Source organism: Danio rerio, chromosome 4 (genome assembly GCF_049306965.1).
Source record: "Danio rerio strain Tuebingen ecotype United States chromosome 4, GRCz12tu, whole genome shotgun sequence".
Classification (NCBI taxonomy): domain Eukaryota; kingdom Metazoa; phylum Chordata; class Actinopteri; order Cypriniformes; family Danionidae; genus Danio; species Danio rerio.
The window spans coordinates 65,042,882-65,060,117 of NC_133179.1; the positions used below are offsets into that span (position 1 = coordinate 65,042,882).

A 17,236-nucleotide genomic window follows, 5' to 3' on the forward strand; every position below is an offset into this window, starting at 1 on the left:
TATAAAAAGGTGTTTCAAAGATTTCCAGTTTGTCAGCAGATAGTGTCACCACATAAAAAATTTCTTGCAAAGTGGCTTGCTGGTCTTGGAGTATGATTCTCGTTCATGCCATGACAAATCCCAGGTTCAAATTTCGGTTGAGCCCCTACAGTTGTCTGCTGTTTTGTAAGGGCGTTGTGGCTTACACAGATGCCTTTTTCTGAGAATGCCAGTTTGTCGGCAGATAGTGTCGCCATGTAAAGTTGCTGTTTTGCAGTGGCTCGGTGGTCTAGGGGTATGATTCTCGCTTAGGGTGCCCTTGATTTGTTAGAGAAAAATTTCTGACTATCTGATTCTTCTGACGCCATGTAAAATGTCAACACTTTAGTGGCTCGTTGGTCTAGGGCAGGGGTGTCCAAACTCGGTCCTCGAGGACCGGTGTCCGGCATATTTTAGTTTCAACACCAATTAAACACACCTAAACCAGCTAATCAAGCTCTTCTAAATATACTAGAAAGCTCCATGGAGTTGAAGTGTGTTGAAGGAAGTTGGAGCTAAACTATGCAGGACACCGGCCCTCCAGGACTGAGTTTGGACATCCCCGGGTATGATTCTCGTTTCGTGTGCGAGAGGTCCGGGGTTTTAAATCCCAGACAAGCCCTTGCAGGTGTCCTGCGTTTTACAGGCATTATGTCTTTCATAAAATCGTCTTTCGAAGAATTCCAGTTTGTCAGCAGGGGTCCGTTCTTCGTATGTGGATTACTCAGTTAGCTGTATTTAGATATTGACGATTTAACCCGATCCAGGATCGTTTCGTTCTTCAAAGTTGATCTGAGAGTTGTTGTCATAGCAACAGTTCTGCTAGGTCAAACCTGATCGGAAGCAGGTTAAATTCATATACATAGGATTAGATCGGCTCAGTTCAAGCAAAGATAATACAGAAAGTAAGTACCGAATTCTAATATTTTCTTACAGTAGTAGTTATATATACTTGGGAAAATGGTAAATATTTTGAACTATGTATATATATATAGTTTATAGTTACTAATACAATAAATGAAGTTATACATATTAATAAAACTTATGCAATCTACACCCTCGAAATAAAAGTACAAAGACTGCCACCTGGTGGTGCAAAGAGAAAATGTATTGACATGAACTTTTTAAATTACTTTAGTACAAATTGTGTATAATAGAAATGCACAATATGTGACTTTTTTTAAAAGCAATAATACATTTATGCAGTCATAAACATGTTTTGACAGTTAATATGCCAGTGATTTGATGCTTCACAAAAGTTGCTGATGCCTTATCAATATTAAAATGCTTTTGTAAACAACCAGTTTTTCTTTACACTGATTAAAAAACACCTACTATAATAAAGAAAATCTTCTCTAAATGTAGAACTAAATACACTGATATGCATTAAAATACATGATGAATACTCTTGTCTTGACACATGAAAGTGTAAAGCCTGCAGCTCACAACAAATGTGGAAGGTTATTGCGTTTCAAATTTAACAAACCGTTTACTGCTAATTTGATGTAATTTTGCTCACATGGACTATTGAATATTAATCAGATGATGTCAATACGCTGATGTGCCGTCAGCCAATCATGGCATTGCTGATCATGATTTCGAGGATCGATAGATCTGTCCTTCACAACACATGTAGCGATCTCAGATCAGTTCATCCAGACATTCTAAACTGATTCGCGAACTTGTTTGAAGAACCAAATTAGCGAGAGATCAGTTATCGAGATGAAAAGATCCAGGATCTGCCAAATCATCCTAGATCATTTAAGCGAGGTACGAAGAACGGACCCCAGATAGTGTCACCACATAAATCATTCCTTGCATAGTGGCTTGCTGGTCTAGGAGTATGATTCTCAATCATGCCGTGAGAAATCCCAGGTTAAAATTTTGGTTGAGCCCTTACAGTTGTCTGCTGTTTTGTAAAGGCGTTGTGGCTTACACAGAGGCCTTTTTCTGAGAATGCTGGTTTGTCAGCAGATAGTTTTGCCATGTACGGTGCGATCTTGCAGTGGCTTGTTGGTCTAGGGATATGATTCTCGCTTAAGGTGCGAGAGCTCCTGGGTTCAAATCCTGGATGAACCCTTGCAGAAGTCCAGAGTCCAAATGAAGCAAAAGCCCTGCTTCAATGCTTCAGCTTTTTAAGGTATATTCTGACTCAATTGTTAAATGAGGATTTCTGACTTGTTACCTTGCATGGCAAATCCAGTCTCGAAAAGCATCAACTGCTATAGCTTGGAGAAGGGGTATACGTGTGTGTGGATTTCGGTCATACACTTTACATCTCCAGGGAGAAAAAAAATCCTCAATAGGTTTGAGGAATGGAGAATATGGAGAGGGAGATGAACAACTAAAAAAAAAATGAGTTGGCCGAGAACCAGTTATGAACCAGATGAGCTCTGATTTCTAAATTGTAATTCTGTGTGACAGGTGTTTACTCATGTGATGAGTTAGTATGCAAAGTAGGACAACTGACTTTAGAATTGTGAATGACAGTGTGTTCCTTCTGAAAACAATAGATTTTCTGCATTAAACTGTGCAAAATGCAGAGAATTGTCTGTAGTGTTTTTAAAAAAAAAGGTGTTTTAATCCTGCAATTTGGGTGTAAAGCAGGAATTGTGCTTGTAATTTAGCAGAGATGGTTCAGGGGGTTGGTGCATGTTACATGTTGTAGTCATTGTGTCTGAAGTACAATTAATTGTGTGTAAACAATTGGAAAAACCTGTAAGGTTTTGAGTTTTTTTAAGAAACAGACTGCTAAACAGCTCGCTGCGTAAACACTTGTAACTCTTAAGAAGAAGCAATTCTGGCACCTGTACATTTGGCACTACATGAACCCAGGATGTCTTGTTTACTAAACAGGCACTTTGACCAACTAAGCGACAGCGCTAACGCTGAAAAGGGAAAGATGATTTTGCACAAAGAAACTAAAAAAAAGACAGCAAGTCTTAAAATGGCAACCAAAAGAGGTTGTTTAACTGTAAGAGACATTTGCCCGATAACAAAAATTGATGAAGAAAAAACAATCCCAGCCGGCACACGACCGACCTTCAACGTTGAAATATGGTTGAAATAAGGTCAGATGTGTTTTGAACGTTGAAATAATGTTGATAGAACATTTAATGTTGAACGATTGAAAAACAGCCTGCATATGACCAGGCTTCAACGTTGAAATGTGGTTGAAAATACGTCAGTAGTTGCTTTAATGTTGAAACAATGTTGAATGATAAATGGTTTAAAAAAGTTACAGAAATCCTTGTACAAATCAACGTTGACATTTTTTTATCATGATCTGTATGTTGAATTAACGTCATGGCTTCACCCAATATTCAACATGTTTGGTTACCATGGTATCGGAGGACTCGGCGCACGCGGCCACGCGCAGCGCTTCACTTCACTTAATTACGAACACCTGACCTGCAGTGCAGCAGAATTCAGAGGTAAGCGTGTTTTTAGATGCTTTAATGTTTTATTTACCCCCCGATTTTGTTTTACACACAGTGTATCTTAAACGTGACTTTTGAGGTGTAGTGTTTCGAATTTTAAAGCGCTCCGGTGACGCAGCAGCTAACCTCGAGGTAATGTCACATGTTTAACGTTAGTCTAAAGCGTTTTTATGGCAAATTCAAGAGCGATAAACTCCAAACGCAGTTTAAAGTTACTGAGCAACGTTATAAAACAATATCCTTTTATACGCTGCATCATTAGTGTTATTATTACAAAGTGAACTGCTGTCGTTTCACTGTTGTTGTTGTTTTTGCTTTTAGACATGTAACTTACTCCAGAGACGCACTAACTTGCACAGCATTGAATGGAAAAGGCTTTGTCCATGTAAGTTTACTTTACCTTTAACTAGGCTATCTGTTGAATCTTATTGGTGCTTTGGCTGGTAATATTCTCTTTCTAATTTGTTTGTTTATTGATTGTTAGGCTATGTTGCGATATTAGCCTATATTGTTATATTGATATTATTATTGTGAAATCATGTTGTGATGTTATACTATGTGACAGTATTGGGGAACAAATATGTATTTAGTGAGAAATTAATGCTTAAATTACAGTTTGTATAGTAGCAGATAAGAGGTGTAATGGGTTTTAACTTTCTGGGTTTTCTGGAAGGTCCAGTTGAGGGGCATCAAGAACACGCAGATGGCCTAAACCTGTGTCAGCCTGGACAGACTGCAGTTCTGCTACTCCACGCCAAGGCGTTTGTATGGATGTCTGACTACTACTGTGTTCTCTAAACTAGGTATTACTGGAGCAAAACAACAGCATCCGTTACAGTGAAATTTGTATTCATAAAAATAGTGATACATGTGTAGCAGGTCCAGTACATGTGATGTCATTGAGAAGTTGTTTTTATTAAATGTCATTAAAACAAATAAATAAACATGCTATTTAAATAAATCTTAATATTAAAAACTTGAGGATTAAGAGGAGAAATGAAATGCATCATCTGTCTTGCGAAAAGGGTCTACTTAAGAATTCTGGTGTTTTCCAACTGAAAGGGATAGTTCACCCAAGAATAAAAAATTTACTCACATTTTACTCCCCAAATGGTTTAAAACCATTATGAGTTTATTTTGTTGAACACAAAAGATGCTATTCTGAAAAAAAAAACTAAAAACCTGTAAACATTGATAGTAGATGGTTATAGATTTCCAGCTTTCTTCAAAATATCTTTTTTTGTGTTCAACGTGGTCAGTAAATGACGACAGAATACAAATTTTAAACTATCCCTTTAATTTTCTGTCCTACATGCAGACTTTTGCACAAGTGCTACTCCTTCTAGAGTTTTTCTCAACCCGTATGTCTAAAAAGCTTTAAACAGCTTTTACAGTACATGTAATGGTTTACAACAACTTGTAATTATTAGATGTGTTGAATGTTTCATGATTCTTTACTGCAGCCTTTGTTAAAAAAAAAAAAAAAAGTAATTTTTTTGAGAATCTGAAATTTGAATTCTGGAAATGCTGGCACCGGTGGTGGCGAAGGGCTTCCTGACGATATCACACCTAATTCTTCACTTCTCTTAGTTAGGAATATTCAGATGGATGAGTCAAAATTATTGAGTGTGGCGATTATTATAAGACAAATTCGGATTCAATTAAAAATAAATATTTGAATTTCACTTTGTATAATAGCAGATACCAACTTAGTTGTAACCTCGTATTTCATTTATTGCAGGTTTTCTGGAAGCTTCATTTGAGGGCATCAAGGACATACTGATGGCCTGAACCAGTGTCAGCCTGGACAGACAGACATCTATTGCAGTTCTGCTACACAAGACCAAACTCTCTGCTTTTGTATGGATGTCTGACTAGTATGGTGTTCTCTGAAGGTATTACTGGAGCAAAACAATAGCATCCGTTACAGTGAAATTTGTGTTCATAAAAGATAGTGATATGTGTAACAGGTCCAGTACATTTGTCATAAAGGTTAAATCACAGTAAGTACTGTATAACTTGTTTGCCTTTGCCACAACAGGTCATGGTGTGTGCTTACTGCTCGTAGTAAACACACACGCTGATCTGATGCGGGAGAGATATACGCAAACACATTTGTATTTACTGTTTTGTTTTGCCTCACTAAAGTGTTGTTGGAGCTTGGTAGGTTCACAGTTGAAATCACTGAAGTCACATGGAACGTTTTGACAATGTGTTTTGTGCCTTTTCTTGACAATGACCATCTTGAAACTATTGCTGTCTGTAGAGGATGAGGAGCATTTAATCTAAAATATTTTAGTTTGTGTTTTGAAGATTAACAGGTCTCTGGGATGACACAAGTACTTAATAACAGAACCTATATGAACACTTAATGTGACATGTAATAGTGAAATAGTGGTCCTACATTCACAAATGTGAGCCATTATTATAAGACCCATGTGAACATGCAATTTTTATGATACTACTAATAATAATGGAATAACAAATTGCTTTTACTGTTGTGTTTGTGAGAGAGAATCAAACCATATATTCTACACATTTTCTTGATGATTTACTGAAATATTTGTCTACATGTTCCACTGTCACAGGTGCTCAGTTTTGCTGCAGTAATGCTAAACACAATAGATGTACTTTATGCAAAAAAACAACAACAAAAAACTACTAAATATTTAGCATGCAGACATGCAAAGTGAAGGAGTAATGTCAGGTTTAGATTATAGCTTGAGTTTTCACTATTGTGAAAGTGAAGCCATTCATTCACAATGAATTGGAATAGCAAACCTCATTATTGATTTTGTAGGAAACTCACCTGGTGTTTGAGAAATAAATATGTATTTAAGTGCTAGACTGATATAGATGTTTTAGTTTTACACTTGATTCTTTGTCCCCAGTGCCATCTTTTACCTCAAGTGTTTCTCTCAACCTATAAAACCTCAAACAGATGTAATGTATTTCACTTGTGATTCTTAGTTGTGAGTGATGTTTTTTATTTTATTTTTTACTGCAGCCACTTTAAAAATGGGTATTTTGTAAACTTTGTAAACGGAATTGTATTTTGGAGACTGTGATGGTTGAAGCGTAGTTTAGTTACTTAGTTTAATTTAGTTAGTATCTGTCTTTCTGAAGACGGTAACACTTTACAATAAGGTTGTATTAGTAAGTGTTAATGTATTTACTAACATGAACAAAGAACAATAAAGCATCTTTCATATAAAGAAAGTACAGTTCATGTCAGCTCAGTGCATTGATGTTAACAAGCATACATTTTGATTTTAATAGCATCGGGACATATTTCAATTAATTAAATGATTAATAAATGCTGTACAAGTATTTGTTCTTTGTTCATGTTAGTAAACTTTAACTTTAATTCATGAAACCTAATTAAAAAGTGACTAATTGTATGCCTTTTTCTGTATTTGAGTGTACAGCATGTATAGTAACCTGCATGGTTTTAATGAACTATGTATGCTGTAAATGTTGCTGTATATTTAGAATAATTGAAATAATGAGGTGTGTATTAAATAAATTGATACACAGGCTAAGTTGTGTATTTGTGTCGTGTATCTTTAATTAGTAAAAATGTGTTTGCTATATTTATGGACTTTGCGTTGTATGTAATTTCTATTTAACTTACGTTGAAATGTATGACGGTGAAACAACGTCACGGTATCAACGTTGATCCAATTTGCAAAATCGAAAGGTAATTCAACCTTCATTCAACGTCTACAAAACGACCATAATTCACCCATGAAAAAGGTAAGAGTGAAACAACGTTGTGATTTCAACGGTGAATCACCGGTGGTGGTCCGACGGTGAAACAACGTCACTATATAAACGTTGATCCAATTTGCAAAATCGAAAGGTAATTCAACGTTGATCCAACCATAGACCTGACGTTGATTCAACGTTGAATCACCGTTGAAATGCCGGCTGGGATAAAACACAAAAACCAGCATGTCAGGATGCAGAAAATGGAAAATCTGGACAAACATATGCTATTGGCCATTGAAAGATTTTCAGATCAGAAAGCCACTCTCCCATAATCTGAGGGAAAGGTGCAGTTTGGATTTGAACCTAGCACCTGCTGTTCCCAAGACAGGTGCTCTGGCCAACTTAGTCTTAACACTAAAAGAAAAAACCAAAACGCAGTTTCATCTAAGACAGTGGGGGGGGAGCAAAATTTACTATGCTTTCTACTCAGTTACTTTGCACATGCATAAAGAGGGTTTTGTACGACAAACCCAAAAGGCTTGATCTCAACAATAGGTGGCAGTTACTTTTCCCCAAAATCACAGGTTGCCTTCGAGCCTTTTTTAAGCCCACTCTGCCCTGCACCGCTTTCCAATCTCCCTTATTTAAAACATCTCAATTAAGTCATCAGCTTCATTGTAGAGTACCCCTAGTATCTGAGCCTGCACTGCGCAATGAAAGAAAAAAAGCAAAACTGGATGGACAGATGCCTATAATGATGGAAACGCACCACTCCTAACTCAGTGAAGAAAATGGATAATGCTTGCGACTCGAACCCACAACCTTTTAATGACTCAGCTCACAGCCTAGAAGTCCACTGCGCTATCCATTGCGCCACAAAGCCTGAGTACTCTCTGACCCATAAAAGAACAGCTCACTGCAAACAAGTCACTGCTGGGATTCAAACCCAGGATGTCCGGTTTACTAGACAGGCACTTTGACCAACTAAGCCACAACGACAGACAAGGACAATTTGTTTTGCCCCTGTCTTACAACAGTAGCGCTGCACGTGTGAATGTCTCGACTTGAAATATTAAAGTCCAATTGGTTACACATTACCCCACCATGCGATATAAAGCCATTGTCCAAAGCCCTCTTCAACGAGCAGCGTTCTTAAGGATTTGAGTTTTGTTAAGAAACAGACTGTCAGTGTGTTCCTTGTGAAAACAAAAGATTTTTTTGCATGAAAATTGTGTAATATGCAGAAAATTGTGTGTAGTGTTTTGAAAAAAGTGTGTTGTAAACCTGCAATTTGAGTGTAAAGCAGGAATTGTGCTTGTAGTTTAGCAGAATTGGTTCAGGGGGTTGGTGCATCAGTTACACATGTTGTAGAAATTGTGTCTGTAGTACAAGTAATTGTGTGTAAACAACTAAGAAAAAACTGTAAGTCATCAGCTTCATTGTAGAGTACCCCTAGTATCTAAGCCTGCACTGAGCAATGAAGGAAAGAAGCAAAACTGGATGTACAGATGCGTAAAATGATGGAAACTCACCACACCTGAGTCAAGTGAAGAATAGGGGCAAAACTTGCGACTCTGGTGGGACTCGAACCCACAACCTTTGCATGACTCAGCTCACAGCCTAGAAGTCCGACGCTATTGATTGCACCGGAGAGCTTGAGTGCTCCAGCACTGTTCCACAGAAAGCACTTTTTGGTACTCTCTGGCCTATAAAAGCCAATCGCACTACGGACTAGGCACTGCTGGGGTTCAAACCCAGAATCTTCTGTTTACTAGAGAAGCACTTTGACCAACTAAGCCACAGCGTCAGACAGGAGCTAATTGTTTAATCAAAAAAAGAAAAAAAAACAACTTACAGCGGTAGCGCTGCATGTGTGAATGTCTGGACTTGAAATATTAAAGTCTAATTGGTTAGGCATTACCACACCATGTTTTATAAAGACATTGTCCAAAGCCCTCTTGAACGAGCAGCGTTCTTAAGGATTTGAGTTTTGTTAAGTACCACACTGCTAAACAGCTTGCTGCGTAAACACTTGTAAATCTTGAGAAGAAGCAACTCTGGAAACTGTACATTAGGCACTGCTGGGATTCGAACCCAGGATCTCCTGTTTACTAGACAGGCACTTTGACCAACTAAGCCACAGTAACAATGCTGAAAACAGGGCTAGACGTTTTTGCACAAAGAGACTAAAAAAAGACAGCCAGTCTTAAAATAGCAACCAAAGAGGTTGCTATTTATTGATTAGCAAACCATGTTATGCCATACCTCTCAACACTGGGATGTAAAAATATGGGACAACAATTAGCTTTAAAAAGAAGACATAGCAAACATTAGAAAATATTAACAATAACACGAAATATTTTGCCTAATAAAACCAATGGCCTATACAGAAAATAAATAAAGTTATAAAATCCCATTCACTTTTTACTGAATTTAAATTTTGATTAGCATTACTACAGTTATTTAGTGAAGAGCAGCAATCTCTTATTTTGTTTTTTGATAACAGAGGTGTTACTGTAATGTCGAGTTCAGACTGCGTGATTTTAGCCCCGATTTTGGCTCGCCGACAGGTTTTGGGAAATCGCCGACAAATGCCTGAAATCACAGGCAAATCGCCGCTTGTGCACGTGAGTGACAATCACACAGTATGAACTATCAAAGACGCGATCTGAGAGAATCGCAGATAAGTCGCCGATGCCTGTGAGATATTTGGCATGCTGAATATCTGGAGCTGTCGGCGATTTAAATCATGCCATGTGAATTGAGTTTTGACTGAAAATAACATCAGCGATCGCCTACAGCCAATGAGAGAGCAGCTTTCACTTGTGTGTGCGTGTGTGTATACCTGCTGCAGGCCAGCGGGAGGCTGGGGAGAAGTTAAAAGCGCTCTTTTTCGGTTTATTTGGACCCACGAAATGGAGGAAAAACTAGTGGAGGTTTGACAGGACTCAGGAGCAACCGTGTCTGTTTGACGTTTCATACAGAAAGAAATTAGTTTATTATCAACGTTGAGGAGAAATGGCTAATTCCCTTTAAACCCAGGTGAGCAAACATGTACATGCTCTACCCCATTAAAGGCTTCTTTCTCATTATGTAGTTAATAACAAAAGATATACTACGTGTTTTTGGCTGAGACGTAGTTTGGACGAAGTTGTCAGCGATTCTTCCTATAGTAAAGTCATGCAATGTGAATGTCCCAGTCGCCGATCAATCTTGCAGTGTAAACAAAGCAGCGATGAAACGCTAGCCCAGATAGTCAAGCAGTGTGAAAACATCTGTGACACAATCACTTTGAAAATCATGCAGTCCGAACTCGGCATAAGAATGCACAGATCTATAGGCTAATGAAAGCATTCGATTAGTTTAGTAACTGTTTGTGCTCATTTAAGAAAAAAAAAATGTTGTGTTTTTAAAAATAATACAAGCAGAACAAACATGTTTACATATTATTAAATGTATGTGTCTGTTTAAACACACATAAATCCCCAAAGTATGCTAAACTTTCGCTCATCTTTAAATTGCGTGTACAGAAGCGGATCTGGGAACAGTATATCATACAGAGCACGTCCAGTAGTCAGACTGCATGCATACACTGATTCAGGGGTTGCGTCGATCGACGCACAGCTTTAACAGGAAAAAAGTGAATGCAGACATTTTTATTAACATTCTTTCAAGCCAAAATAAAGCGAAAGCACAATTCTCTTGCACAGCTCTTGCAATGTATATCACATTTGAGATCGGCTCTGTTTTGACAGTACTTTCACTATTCATAGAAAGTTTAAACATACAGGGCAACTACGGGGAAATACTTAAACTTGATGATAGCTGGGAAAACCGGAGAGTTGACAAGTATGTGTCTAGCTAATTAATGGCGTCATCGATCACGGATACAGTAAAATAATCATCTTTGTTGTAACATTACCTCTGTCTTTGTCGCGTTTTTCCTCCTCTTCTTGTGTTATTTTTTTTTTTTTGCCTCCCCTGCGCACTAGACTGTTTGAGAGGGTTTGGGACGTTTTGACATATTAAGCATGTTGACCCATCAAAAAAAATGAACACCGTAGCAGGTACAGTCTAATTATTCAGAGGGGGGCGTCTTAGGCGAGTAGGTTTTATTATTATTATACTACTACTACTTAGTAGGCTATGCACTATGCAGTTATATTAATGTGGGCTTATTCTTTTCTGAATTCATACCAACTAGTTTTAAGTATAGTGGAAGTTACTTTTTTTCTTCTCCCATTTCTGGCGCCCCCCTGGCTGTACTGCGCCCATAGCAATTGCCTATACTGCCTATGCCACGGGCCGGCCCTGCTGTGATTGATAATGTGACATTAGAATTTAACAACTCATTCTTAAAGCCAAATTGCTTAATTTGTGAACTTTTTGTACTTGGGGTTTAGTTGCACTGAAACATGATCTTATGTCTATTTTCTCTGTCATTTTATCCAATACATTAAACTGCCAGGCAAGTTTCTTTATACTGTAGCACATTTTATACACAATGGTAATTCAAAGTGCTTTATATAAAGAATGCAAAACTATTATTAAAATAATCACAAAAATAATCACAAAGAATTAAAAAATTTTTAAATTTTTTCACATTTTAATTTTAAATTAATTGATTCACTTAACAACAGAATAGAAATTGATTATACAAAAATACAGTGGGGTTAGTTTGGATGTAGCACAGTGCTCATTAAGCAAATACACTGCTAGACAAAATGCTTATTGTGGTCCTTAATGTAAAGTAAACATTATGCCAAGTCTTCACAAACGAAACAACACATGGGAAACGGCTTTAGCTTAAGTAGCTAATACTTAATTATACCGAATACTTAATAACTAAGTAACTAATACAGCAGATTTACGCCTGTTCTTCTAATATGATTTTGCTATTTAGAGTTTGCAAATAACACTTTTTATGAAATTATGTTATTAAGGGGAAAGTCCGAATGTGCGAATATAAAACCAACTTTACTTCTATAAAAACATGGAAGAAATGTATCAATAATTCATGATGACTGCAACAGTAAGTGGAAAAAAATGTAAAGAAAAAAAACTTTTGCTAAATTATGTTCCTGCTTTTGGAAATATTATTTTTACCCTTTATACAACGTAGTACTATTTTATTCTCAGTAACCGAGGGTTATTGTTTGAATAAAGTAACAGAAAAGTGTGTAATAAGTGTTTTAATGAAACATTTTACTTAATTTCTTTTTGTTAATTAAAAGCTGCGCACAATTTTGCCCTAGCCTATGTCAGTGAAGTGAACTTATTAGACTTTATTTAGCTTGTAGACCGTTAAGATCACCAGTTGATGACCAGTTTTTGTCTGTCCCTCGGTCTCGCTGCAAATCAAAAGGTGATAGAGCTTTCTGTGATAGAGGTAAAGTTGGTTTTATATTCACACATTCGTTCATTTAGAAGTCTCTGTATTGTTTACCATGTTACTTTGAATATTAGATTGGAATGAGCATGCAAGTGTGGCTTGAAAACAACATTGACACTGTTTATTTGATTGTGAACAATGTTGTACTTTGATAGCCATTTGCTGCTAATATGATTTTACTATTTAGAGTTTGCAAATAATACTTTTATAAAAAAATAATATTATTAAGGGGAAAGTCAGAATGTGCGATTATAAAACCAACTTTACCTCTATGGCTCTGGAACAGTGTCCCTTTGAACATCGGGATTGCTACATCAATGGATGCTTTTAAATCTAACTTAAAGACTTATTTTTACTCTCTTTCCTTTGAGTGACAAATGCATGTTATTTTTTATTTGTATTTTAGTATTACTTTTAAACATACATTTTTTTGTATTTTTAATACTAGTTTTTTAGTTTTATTGTGTAGTTTATTTTATTGTAAAGTACTTTGGATCAACCACGGTTGTGTAAAATTGTGCTCTATAAATAAAGTTTGCCCTGCCTAGAGTGGCAAAAAAGCTAAACAAAAGACTTTTATTTTGGCGTGGCGTGACGTCATCAGGTGGCGCCGCTACAGCGCGGTGATTCAACTGGAGAAAGGTTTGCTTTAAAAGTTTTACAGATATAACCCGATTTAAAGTTAATGTTCTAAAGTTTTAGGATTTTTAAATGATGCTAAATTATGTTCCTGCTGTTGGAAATATTATTTTAACCCTTTATACAACGTGGTACTATTTTATTATCAGAAATCGAGGGCTATTGTTTGACTAAAGTAACAGAAAAGTGTGTAATACGTGTTTTAATGAAACATTTTACCTGATTTATTTTTGTTAATTACTCTGATTAAAATAAACTGTTGAAGCAAGTGTTGAAGAGAAGTTATTTTATTTCTGTTCATTGTTTTATAAATTTTCAACTGGACATTTTTATTGTTTTGTTCATTTTAAACAGGATAAAGTGTCCAAAGACAGAGGAAAAACTCCTGCTGAAGCGACAGATCTCCACACTGTTATAAAGATGGCATTTATTAAAGAGGAGAGTGAAGATGTGAAGATTGAAGAAACATTCACAGTCAAACAGGAAGATCTGCAGGAACAAGCAGGTTGGTTTTCATTCTTAAAGACCAACTCAGTCATTTGATCCTCATTCAGATATATTTTAATAATAAGAATACTAAATTAATCCATCTTGCAGCCCTGAGTGTGCTGCCTAGTTCTCCTAAATGCACATAAGCACTCATTGAAAGACAGAAATGAGTTTCTTTCTTGTTACTTGTTCTCATGTCTTTTGTCATTATTTTATGTATTATTAGTCTCCCATTTTCTCTACCTTCTTAAGGTTATTGCTTTTCTTGTTCTCCTGCTGTTTGTAAAGCGTCCTTGAGCACCGGCGCTTTATAAATTAAATTAAAAAAGTTAAACTGAGCTGACGATATTTGACCTACAGTATTCTCCTAGTAGATATCTGCTATTACAGTGATAGTGTTGGCTTAGTACTTTCCATTTGCATACGTCACGTTGATCACAATTCCCCTTTTTTCATCAACTTCTTTATGAGTTTAAACTTGTTTCTAGTAGTTGTTACTAGTTCTCACAGATAATATCTGAGTTAGAAGTACATCATTATTACAATAACTAATTATCAGGGCTATTGTGTTTAAACAGGGTTTCCGCTGCGTCATAAAATGTCTTAAGATCCTAAATCAAACAAAAAATTTAAAATCTTTAGCTAGAAATATCTAAAATACATATAAAAAATTATTTATTTATTTATTATTGTGTATATATATATATATAAAAAAAAATTTTTTTCATTTATTTTTTTATTTTTTTAATGGGGCAAATAAAAATCTTTTCCATCTAGACCATTGGAAAAATTCTTTAGCTTTATCCCTTTATGGGTCTAAAATTTCATTCATAATGGTCTTAAAAATGTCATAAAAAGAAACCTGCAGAAACCCTGGTTTACAGTTTGTCAAAGGATGTGGATGCCAGCAATATTAAATATGCTAAATGAAATGGACACTACAATAATTGTTATAAAACATTGTACAGTATTCTAAGCTATAAGATGTTGCTGTGGGATGACGTGAGACAAAACAAACTAAAAATAGTGGAACAATAATGTTTAGCATTGCACTGACTAGTGTAAAGTTCGTCAGTATTGACCAAATTCTTCATGTACCAGCAGGCGTCGCCATTGGAATCTTTTTGCTTGAGAGTTTTTTTTTAAAGAATTTATTTTTAGATCCTTAAAACAGGGTTATTCTGCTTGAGTATGGAACGATAACCGTTTTCAAGGTATACCACAGTACGACAGTATATGTAAGGTTTTTTTTTTACATTTTGTAATAAGTTTTTCAGGACAACAGTATCTCCAGCATAAAATATATCCAAAGATGCCATTTTAAAATGTAAAGAAATCTGTGTTTTTGAAACGAATGATTCATTTGAATGATTCAGCCTGATATGTTTACTGCCCCATAATACTTTCTCCCCCGGTTTCACAAATAAGGTTTAAGGCTAGTCAAGATTAAATTGCATGTTTGAGCGGTCTCAACTCAAAATAACTTTCCGTGAGATAAAATACATCAGTGTATTTTTTTCTCCAGGTGCACACCAGTAATATATTTTACTAAAGCCATTTTTATAAATTTGGCTTAAATAGCCTAATTTAACTAAGGACTAATCCCAGCTTAATCTAAGCCCTGTTTGTGAAACTGAGCCTCAAAGTTTCTTAAAAGAAAATATATTGTGTTCAAAGGGAAAAAGTTCTTGTTTTTTTTTTTACCCAGAGATTAAAAAGAATACATTTTAGAGCAGTAATCACAATACAATGAAACTGTGATATTTATATCCAAGCTTATCATACCGTCAGAATCTAATACTGGCCCATGTCTAATGCTGCTTGATGTTGCAAAGTCGTATTTTCTCATTTTATTATTTTTCTTTGTATGAATAGTCATGAACACATTTGTTTGTAGAGCAAGTAGCCATTTATTATTCCAGGTCATTTCTCCAATAGGCAACTAAAATGGAGGTTCTAAAACAATAGCATATAAGATCAGGTCACTACTATGGCCCCATTTACACGAATGCGTTCGCATTCATCAAATTTGCTTAAACCATGTGTTCTTAAGTATGGCTGTATTTCACAAGGATTCTGACAAAGCAACGTGAAGCAGGCGCTGTACAAAATTTGCGTTTAAGGAGGAAACACATCAAACTTAATAAATCATTTGAGCGCACATGGAATCATCTTAAAGGCAGACGAATGCAGATGTCTTGGACAGCTCGCGACATTATCTGGCACTTTCACTGAGTACATTTATATGGACACCAATACTCCCATTTTAATGTGATTAATACTCTTATTAAGAGTCCACCATGTAAACAGTTGTTTTTTTTTTTTGTTTTTTTATTACCTTAAAGGAACACCGAGTCACGAAATGCGGAGGTTTTTCTTTCCGTTCGGTATGGGGTATCAATTTCTATTACAGCAAAAGTCTAAAGATTAAAAATGAAACGTACTAAATTAGATGTAATGCTGGAAAGCCTGGTAATGCAGCATTAATTTTTTTCATTAATTATTTTATACTGAAACGTTCCTTCTAAAAGTGCTTCTTTGGTCTTATGCATATTTCTTTGCATGACTACAACAGGAAGTATAACAGCAACTGCATTCATTTTTTTAAAATATTTTATATATATATATCAAATTAATTGCATGAGTTAACCCTCTAATTTTGACAGCACTTTAAATAAACAAATGTTTTCAAAGGGCAACAAATGTTTTTAAATAGAAAGCAGCAATTTGCAGCAGTTTCGAGAGCAAATAACAAATCCCACTGCTTGTGTGTGCACGCCTCTTTGTGGCCATTATTTGAAACTTATTGTGCTGACGTTAAGTACATTTTGAATGTTACAGTATACCTCCAATGCATTAAGACTTTTCCTTGCAAGCTACAATTTGCAGTGAGCGTGTTTTCTCTCTCTTGCGCACAAGCAAATATTTCAATGTATTGTGACAAATATTTAACTTATTGTTAATAGGCCTAAATAATGACCTATATTTTAAAATCTGCAGTTTCCTGTCAGCCCTCTTTCTTGCTTTGTTTCAAGCCGTACTTTTTGATTGTTTAAATTATTATATATTTGAACTTATATTTGAATCAAATGCTATGCCCTCGCTGTGAACATTGTGGTGTCTTGTTTCAGAGCTCTTTCATTCATCGTAGTTGCCAAGGTAGCATACAACATAATCATAATGATGCATCTGTGCTCGACCTTCAGGGTTTCATGACAGTAACGTGCACGAGTAGTTATCTAGATTATTTAAGCTGAACTCAGATTAGTTACATCAAATGATCTTCAACTTGCAGTTATGGAACCAATTAAAGTGTGGACATTTAGTTCGGCTCACTAAAGTCAAGTTTTTGACTTTAATTCCCGCTTTTTTAAACCACTTTTATGAAACAGCCCCTAGAGGTTATAAAATAATCCTGGGTGTTCATTAACAGACGTTTCACATTGGTAAACCCTGGGGTAATGCTTTTATTTGTATATTTACATTGTCACTGTTCCCGATTAGACAAACAGCAGGTAACCTTTTTAAAATGGCATTTCTGCATCTT

The 17,236-nt window shown here is 35.9% G+C and overlaps 2 protein-coding genes, 1 long non-coding RNA gene and 1 other non-coding gene across 8 annotated transcripts in view; 2 read left to right on the forward strand and 2 right to left on the reverse strand.

Moving 5' to 3' along the window:
- LOC137487288 (uncharacterized) overlaps positions 1–17,236 on the forward strand; it is a 371,338-nt gene that overhangs the window by 350,763 nt on the left and 3,339 nt on the right. Inside the window, exons 1-2 of one of the 2 annotated variants that reach the window (XR_012402586.1) lie at positions 13,174–13,203; positions 13,555–13,705. The exons of the other annotated variant lie outside the window; for it this stretch is intronic. The gene's annotated coding sequence lies outside the window, so the exon portion shown is untranslated. Of the gene's footprint in view, positions 1–13,173; positions 13,204–13,554; positions 13,706–17,236 lie in introns of those variants that run through there. 2 annotated transcript variants of the gene reach the window in all.
- Positions 1–17,236, reverse strand: part of znf1069 (zinc finger protein 1069) — a 616,019-nt gene that overhangs the window by 291,805 nt on the left and 306,978 nt on the right. The window lies entirely within an intron of this gene.
- Positions 3,390–6,996, forward strand: LOC108183702 (uncharacterized). Of its 2 annotated transcripts, XR_011011025.2 has the most exons (4): positions 3,390–3,452; positions 3,780–3,843; positions 4,132–4,261; positions 5,200–6,996. It is a non-coding gene; the product is annotated as an uncharacterized lncRNA (long non-coding RNA). The 2 variants fall into 2 exon arrangements; XR_012402732.1 differs by having other exon boundaries at positions 3,390–3,843.
- Positions 9,243–9,316, reverse strand: trnat-agu (transfer RNA threonine (anticodon AGU)). Its single transcript has one exon. It is a non-coding gene; the product is annotated as a tRNA-Thr (tRNA).